This window comes from Ovis canadensis, chromosome 25 (genome assembly GCF_042477335.2).
Source record: "Ovis canadensis isolate MfBH-ARS-UI-01 breed Bighorn chromosome 25, ARS-UI_OviCan_v2, whole genome shotgun sequence".
NCBI classification, from domain to species: domain Eukaryota; kingdom Metazoa; phylum Chordata; class Mammalia; order Artiodactyla; family Bovidae; genus Ovis; species Ovis canadensis.
Genome location: NC_091269.1, coordinates 34150793 through 34158192, shown reverse-complemented (window position 1 = coordinate 34158192; position 7400 = coordinate 34150793).

The following is a 7400-nucleotide window of genomic DNA, read 5'->3' as shown; positions in this document are numbered from 1 at the left end:
GTATCTGGCTTGCATGAAATTGATGAAGGGAGCTTGATCACACTGAATGAAAGTGCACTTGAGGGACATCCCTGGGTGGTCCAGTGGCTAAGACTCCACACTCCCAATGTAGGCGGCCCAGGGTCGATCCTTGGTCAGGGAACTAGATCCCACATGCAGCAACCCAGACCCAGTGAAGTCAAATAAATGTTTTTTTTAAAGTAAGTAGTGACATTTGAACGGAGAAGGCACTGGGAACCCACGCCACTACCCTTGCCTGGACAATCCCATGAGCGGAGGAGCCTGGTAGGCTGCAGTTCATGGGGTCCTGAAGAGTCAGACACCACTGAGTGACTTCACTTTCACTTTTCACTTTCATGCATTGGAGAAGGAAATGGCAACCCCCTCTAGCACTCTTGCCAGGAGAATCCCAGGGACGGGGGAGCCTGGTGGGGAGCCTGGTGGTCTGCCGTCTATGGGGTCACATAGAGTTGGACACGACTGAAGCGACTTAGCAGTAGCAGCAGCAGCAGTGACATTTGAAAGAAGTCTTGAAATGTGAGCATAATTCTGGCAAATAGAGATGGAAGAAGGAAGTTGGTGGGTCACAGATGACTATTAGAGGCGTCTCCAAGGTAAGCAGAAAGGGAAAGCATAGGCCAGAAGTGGAGAACATCAAGCAGTGGGATTTGGCTGGAAGGTGGGGTGAGACAGGAGGTAAGGGGGTAGAAGAGCAGAAAGGAGAGCCGGATTCTTATCGTGAAGAGTTTCGGAGGTCACGGTGGGGAAGGTTACCAGCAGCACTTCAGAAAGCCCAAAAGGAAGGACTGAAGGTTTTCTCACTCTGTTGAGCAGGGGAGTGATAGGATCACATTTCCCCTTTAAACAGATTGGTCTGGCAGTGCTCCCCAGAAAGGATTAGTGTGGGAAGAGAGAGGAACAGGAAAGAAAGTGAAAGTGAAGTTGCTCGGTTGTGTCCGACTCTTTGTGATCCCATGGACTGCAGCCTACCAGGTTCCTCCATCTGTGGGATTTTCCAGGCAAGAATACTGGAGTGGGTTGCCATTTCCTTCTCCAGGAGATCTTCCCAACCCAGGGAATGAACCCAGATCTCCCGCATTGTAGGCAGACACTTTACCTTCTGAGCCACCAGGAAGAGGAACAAGAATGCCAGTTAAAAGATAACTCCCTCCGGGCATTTCTCATATTCAAGGCTGGGACCAACTCTACAAGGCAGAAATTTATAAATCTCTACACACACACACACACACACTCACACGTGCACACATGCTCTACACGCATACAAGCGTGCACGTGTGTGTGCGTTAAATCTGGAGGCAATGCTGTAAGGCTATTATGACTACAGTTCCACTAGAGGGTAGTAGAGACAAACTGGTAAAGTAGATGAAGCTGTTATCATCTCTACTGGTTACAAGCCAAGTATTTTTCTTGTCTATATTTTGGAATGGTTGTAAGCTTGATTCAGTTATTCCATGGCTAAGAAAAATATGACAAGTACATTTGGTAGATTGTAGCTTTAGACAAATCTAGACAGCATATTAAAAAAGAGACATTACTTTGCCCACAAAGGTCTGTCTGGTCAAAGCTATGGTTTTTCCAGTAGTCAGGTATGAATGTGCAAGTTGGACTATAAAGAAGGCTGAGCGCTGAAGAACTGGTGCTTTTGAACTGTGGTGTTGGAGAAGACTCTTGAAAGTTCCTTGGACTGTAAGGAGATCCAACCAGTCAATTCAAAAGACAATCGGTTCTAAACATTTATTGAAAGGACTGATGCTGAAGCTGAAAGTCCAATACTTGGGCCAATTGATGCAAAGAATTGACTCATTGGAAAAGACCCTGATGCTGGGAAAGATTGAAGACAGGAGGAGAAGGGGATGACAGAGGACAAGATGGTTCGTTGGTTCACTGATGGTCCACTGATTCAGTGAACATGAGTTTGAGCAAGCTCCGGGAGATAGTGAAGGACAGGGAAGCCTGGTGTGCTGCAATTCATGAGGTCACAAAGAGTCAGACGTGGCTGAGTGACTGAACAACAACATCTTTAGACAAGTGAGTAAACTCAAAGTACCCATTTTTAAAAGGTGATCTAGCTGAGTTTGCAAGCCCAGAAAACTAGTCAGTATTTAGCTTCTTCACAATAACCAATATCTAATTATGGCCTTGAATGGAAAGTCTTTTTTTTTTTTAAATTGAATCTAGAATATTACATCCAAGTCTCTTATTGATTATTGTAAAGGAAGAAGGAGAAAAAGAAGATGAAGAAGAAGAAAGAGGAGGAGGAGGAGAGAAGAAGAAAAGAAAAATTAGTAAAAGTAAATTTTGGTGTTTTCTCTTGGTTAAATAATTTAAGTGGGAAAAAGTATATTTTTGGTATACTCATTATAGATAATATCCTAAAACATATGTTGCTGTGCTGTATTGCTCTATTTTATACACATACACACACCCTTTTGGAAAGTAATATAGCACTGAAGAGCTAAAATAACCAGGCTGGTTTTTTTTGTTTCTGGAAATTTAGTATTTCCTCCAACATTATTTCATCATAAGGAAAAAATTTTATATGAATAAGAGTCATATATTTGGAAAAGCAGATTGCAACATTTTCTAATAGTAAAAAATTAGAAAAACAATTTACAGCCAGTCTAGAAATCTAATAGGGAAATAGTTTAATCAGTAAATTATGACATTTCCCTTAATCAAATACCACAGACTCAGACACATATGCTATGATAGCAAGTTTATAAAAGCATGAATTTATCCCAGAAAGAAATAGACACAGAATTGTTCTCTCAATGTGATGGAAAGTATGATTACTTAAAAGCATTTCCAAATAGCTTTGTGTTGTTTTTACAATGCTGCTGCTGCTATTTAGTCATGTCCATCTCTTCAGCAACCCCATGGACTATAGCCCACCAGGTTCCGCAGTCCATGGAATTCTCCAGGCAAGAATGCTAGAGTGGGTTGCCACGCCCTTCTCAAGGGGATCTTCCCAACCCAAGGATGGAACCCATGTCTCCTGCTTGGCAAGTAGATTCTTTACCACTGAGCCACCTGGACGATGACCACACACTAAAAGGGAATATACTGCTACTAAAATTTACTTGCAATTTCAAGCTGCTGCCATTTAACTAACACTTTCCAAGGCTTCACAGTGCAAAGATCACTATATATGAAAATTCATATCAGAACAACTCTCTTCAATGACCTTGTTTTTTACTAAGAAAAAAAGAAAGGAAGGAAAGGAAGAAACCAAACTGAGACACCTAGAATGATTATGTCTACAATCAATACATCTCTGGAGTAAAGTATAGTATTTGAAAAGATTTATAAATACCTTCCTCAGCAGTTTAAGGAAAGGAATGCAAAGAAATCAGCAGAGCAAACAGAAATTTCAAATGAAATACGGCACCAATACTGTGGTTACTGAATATCAAAAATGCATGTTCTAGTGTAGGAGTAGACACTTTGTAAACTTGCCCGGTCATGAAAATGTCTGAGTTGACCATCCTCTTTTATCATTAAATATATAATAAAACTCCAAAACCAAAAATAAGCTTGCTTCCCATTCAATGCCTTCTGAGCATTTGCAAAGGCAATAATCATAGAATATATAAGACAATAAAGTGTTAAAGCTGATGGAGCCTTAGAGATCACCTAATGAGAAATGAAGAGAGTGTTAAGGAACTAAACTTTTTACATTTCCCCTATCTTCAGAGCTCCTAGGACTTATTTTTGTTGTATAAGTTCCAGACAATAAACAGTGTAACTTTGTCAGTAAGCAGGAAATACATAAACATGTATTAATATATGTATATGTGCACTGTGTGTGCTAAGTCACTTCAGTCGTGTCCACCTCTTTGTGACCCCAGGGACTGTAGCCCTCCAGGCTCCTCTGTCCATGGGATTCTCCAGGCAAGCAAGAATACTGGGATGGATGGCATGCCCTCCTCCAGGGTTTCTTCCTGACCCAGGGATTGAAACTGTGTCTCTTACATCTCCTGCACTGGCAGGTAAATTCTTTAACCACTAGCACCACCTGGAAAGCCCATGTTCGTATGGAAAGAGATAAGGCAGTTTAAAAGCTTCAGTATGAAAATATTAGTTACTTTCTTTATAACATTTAGACTTATGCCATGAACTGTGCTAAGAACTTTACATAGTCTTTCTTCAAAAATGCAATAATTCTATCGGTACAGATTCAGGTTCAGAGGAGGAAAGCAAGATCTAGAGTGGGTAAATAGTTTGCCCACTGTCAGATATTTGATAAGAGGTAGAAGGGAGCCTTGAACCAAGGGTTTTATGACTCCAAAGCTCAGCTTCTCTGCTACCATGCAATCTTCCATGTGCGTGTGAGAAAAAGAAATATGACACTCTAAGATGATAAATTATTGGAAATGTTATTGACACTGATTTTGGTAAATAGGAATTATATATTTAGCCCTCATACTGCATACCGCAAGGAGAGTTTCATTCTCATTGGTGTCTCCTTAAAGAACAGTAGAAGTATACTGTTTTCTTTAAATAAGAATGTGATTAAACAAGGTTGAATCACTGGGTAATAATAGAGTATTTAAAATGGTTGTTCATTATTCTTGGACCACCACAGTGATTAGTGTCAGACGAAAGGGATGAAAAAATTCAGAGCTCGTTCTCAAACAGCCGTGAGTGAAGTAAATGAAGTCGCTCAGTCATGTCCAACTCTTTGCGACCCCATGGACTGTAGCCTACCAGGCTTCTCCATCCATGGGATTCTCCAGGCAAGAGTACTGGAGTGGGTTACCATTTCCTTCGCCAGGGTATCTTCCCAACCCAGGGATTAAACCCGGGTCTCCTGAATTGGAGGCAGACGCTTTAACCTCTGAGCCACCAGGGAAGATGGTCTGGCTTTTCTCCCCTTACTAGAATTTTCCACTCAAGATAGCTGGTTATTCCTTAACAATGCATTCCAGTATACAGTAGGTGCAGACAAATACTTTTTGACTCCACTTCTATGAGATATTTCAAATAGTCAAATAAATAGAGCCAGAAAGTGTTAATACATGGGTAGACGCCAGAGGCTGGGGGTGGTATAAGGAGGAGGGGGAATGGGGACTTAGTGTTTAATGGGGACAGAGTTTCCGTTTAGGAAAACTTGGAAGATGGATGATGGTGAGAGTTGCGCAGCCATGTGACACTCAGTGCCACTGAAATGTACAGCTAAATATGGTTAAAATAGTACGTTTTATATTATGTAATTTTTACCTCAATAAAAAGTTTTTAGAAAGATATCTGGTAATTTTCAGTGTTTTTCTGGGCATAGTAATCCACAAGGAAGTGGATGAATGGTTCATTATGCATTTCCATCATTGGTGCCTCTTTAGCCATCTTTATTCATATAATTATTAATTTACAGTAATAATGTAATAAGCACTCATGAAACCATAACCCAGTATCAAAACTGGGATCTTAACAATAGCTTACACGTTTGTGATCCTCTGTGTGCCATCCTATTCCAGGCTCGAGTGACTGCTATCCTGAATCATCATTACTTGTATTTGTGTGTAGTTTCATCTGTACAATCTTAAAGAGTGTGCATATATATTTCCCCTCAACTTTTTATTAAAAACTTTAAAATTTGCTTTATCTTAGGGCTTTATCTCTGCAGGTGGTGCAGAGATAAAGAATTTGCCTGCCAGTGGGGGAGACAGGGATTCGATCCCTGGGGTAGGGAAAATCACCTCGAGGAGGAAATGGCAACCCTCTCCAATATTCTTGCCTGGAAAATTCCATGAACAGAGCCTGGCAGGCTACACTCCGTGGGTTCACAAAAGAGTTAGACAAGGCTGACTGATCGAGCACTTGTATCTTTTCTCTCTCCTTCTCTTCCTCCTTAGATTGTGTAACTGAGCCCAGAAAACATCAGGGGAGGGTGGGGATGTGCTGGTCAAGAGTCGACTGTCTAGGAATTCCCTGGCAATCAATCCAGTGGTTAAGACTCCAAGCTTCCCCTACAGGGAGGAAGTAGGGGTTGGATCCTGGACCGGGAAACTAGGATTCTGCAGGCCCTGTGACAAAAATAAAAACAAAAATGAAAAACCCAGCTCTTCCATGCTGCCCTTTAGTCAAGCACTTTCCATGAGTCTCCTAGTGATTTACAGTTGTTTAGTTTAAGATGACAAGAATGCCAACTATGAGGGCCTGAAGACAGAGACAGGTTATCTCTGAATCCACAGGGATGGGACAGGGCTTAGCACACGGGAATGGTCCAGTAAATGATTCTGTAGTGAAACAGAGATAAGGGTAGGGCAAGAATGGTATACACATACTGATGACAAAGACATATTGGCTATTTAAAAAGACTGAAGATAGAAGGCAAGGCTATAGAAGGAATTTGGGGGGGAAAAGTTCATTAGGTTATTTCACAGAAGTAAAACGGGTGTGGTTCATTATTCATACAGATACAAAAGTCAGACAGGAAGCGTGTCTTGCTATACATGCATAAATTTGTATGACTTCTATGAGGTGTTCAATATTTTTGGCAATACTTTTTCTTTTGAAACTCTTTTAAAAACTACATCTTTCAAAAAGAAACTGTTTTTAATTAAAAAAAGGAGACATCTTTCTCAATACCACAAGAAAACTCTCTTGTGGTTTTCTTCTTACCACTGGTTTCTGCTCTCTAGTCTCCTTCACTGGTTGATTTCTTTTCTCTCCATCATGGTTCCCAAGGTTCCACCTGGGCGTTCACTTCTCATTCTATTCTCTTTCTTTGCAGAGACAGTCTCATTGAACTCGAAGGTGACCAAGTGCATATTTCTAATCCTCACCTCTCTTCTGAGCTCCAAGCTCACTTCTACTGGACATTTCCACCGGGATTTTCCACTGGCATCTTAACCTCTAATATCTTTCTCAACCAGATATTGCTTCTCCATTTCACCCACTCTGGAAGTTGTGATGGTCTCCTTTCCTCCCCAACCATGTCTAATTCGACATGTACAGTCTACCTTTTCTACCTTTTCTCTCCTTTCCATTCCTATTGCCACTCCCTCAGCTTATGTCCTTATCACTTTTTTTTTTTTTTTTTTTAGTATTTATTTGTCTCCAGGTCTTAGCTGTAGCATGCAGGATACTCAGTCTTCCTTGCAGCACCATAGATCTTTAGTTGTGACAGGCAAACTCTTAGTTGAAGCATGTGAGACCTAGTTCTCTGTTGTCATTAGTCACTAAGTTGTCTCTTACTCTTTTACGACCCCATGGGCTATAGCCTGCCAGGCTCCTCTGTCCATGGGATTCTCCAGGTAAGAATATTGGAGTGGGTTGCCATTTCCTTCTCCATGGGATCTGACCCAGGGGTCTAACCCAAGTCTCCTGCATTGCAGGTGGATTCTTTACCGCTGAGCCACCTAGGGATTCCAGGCCCT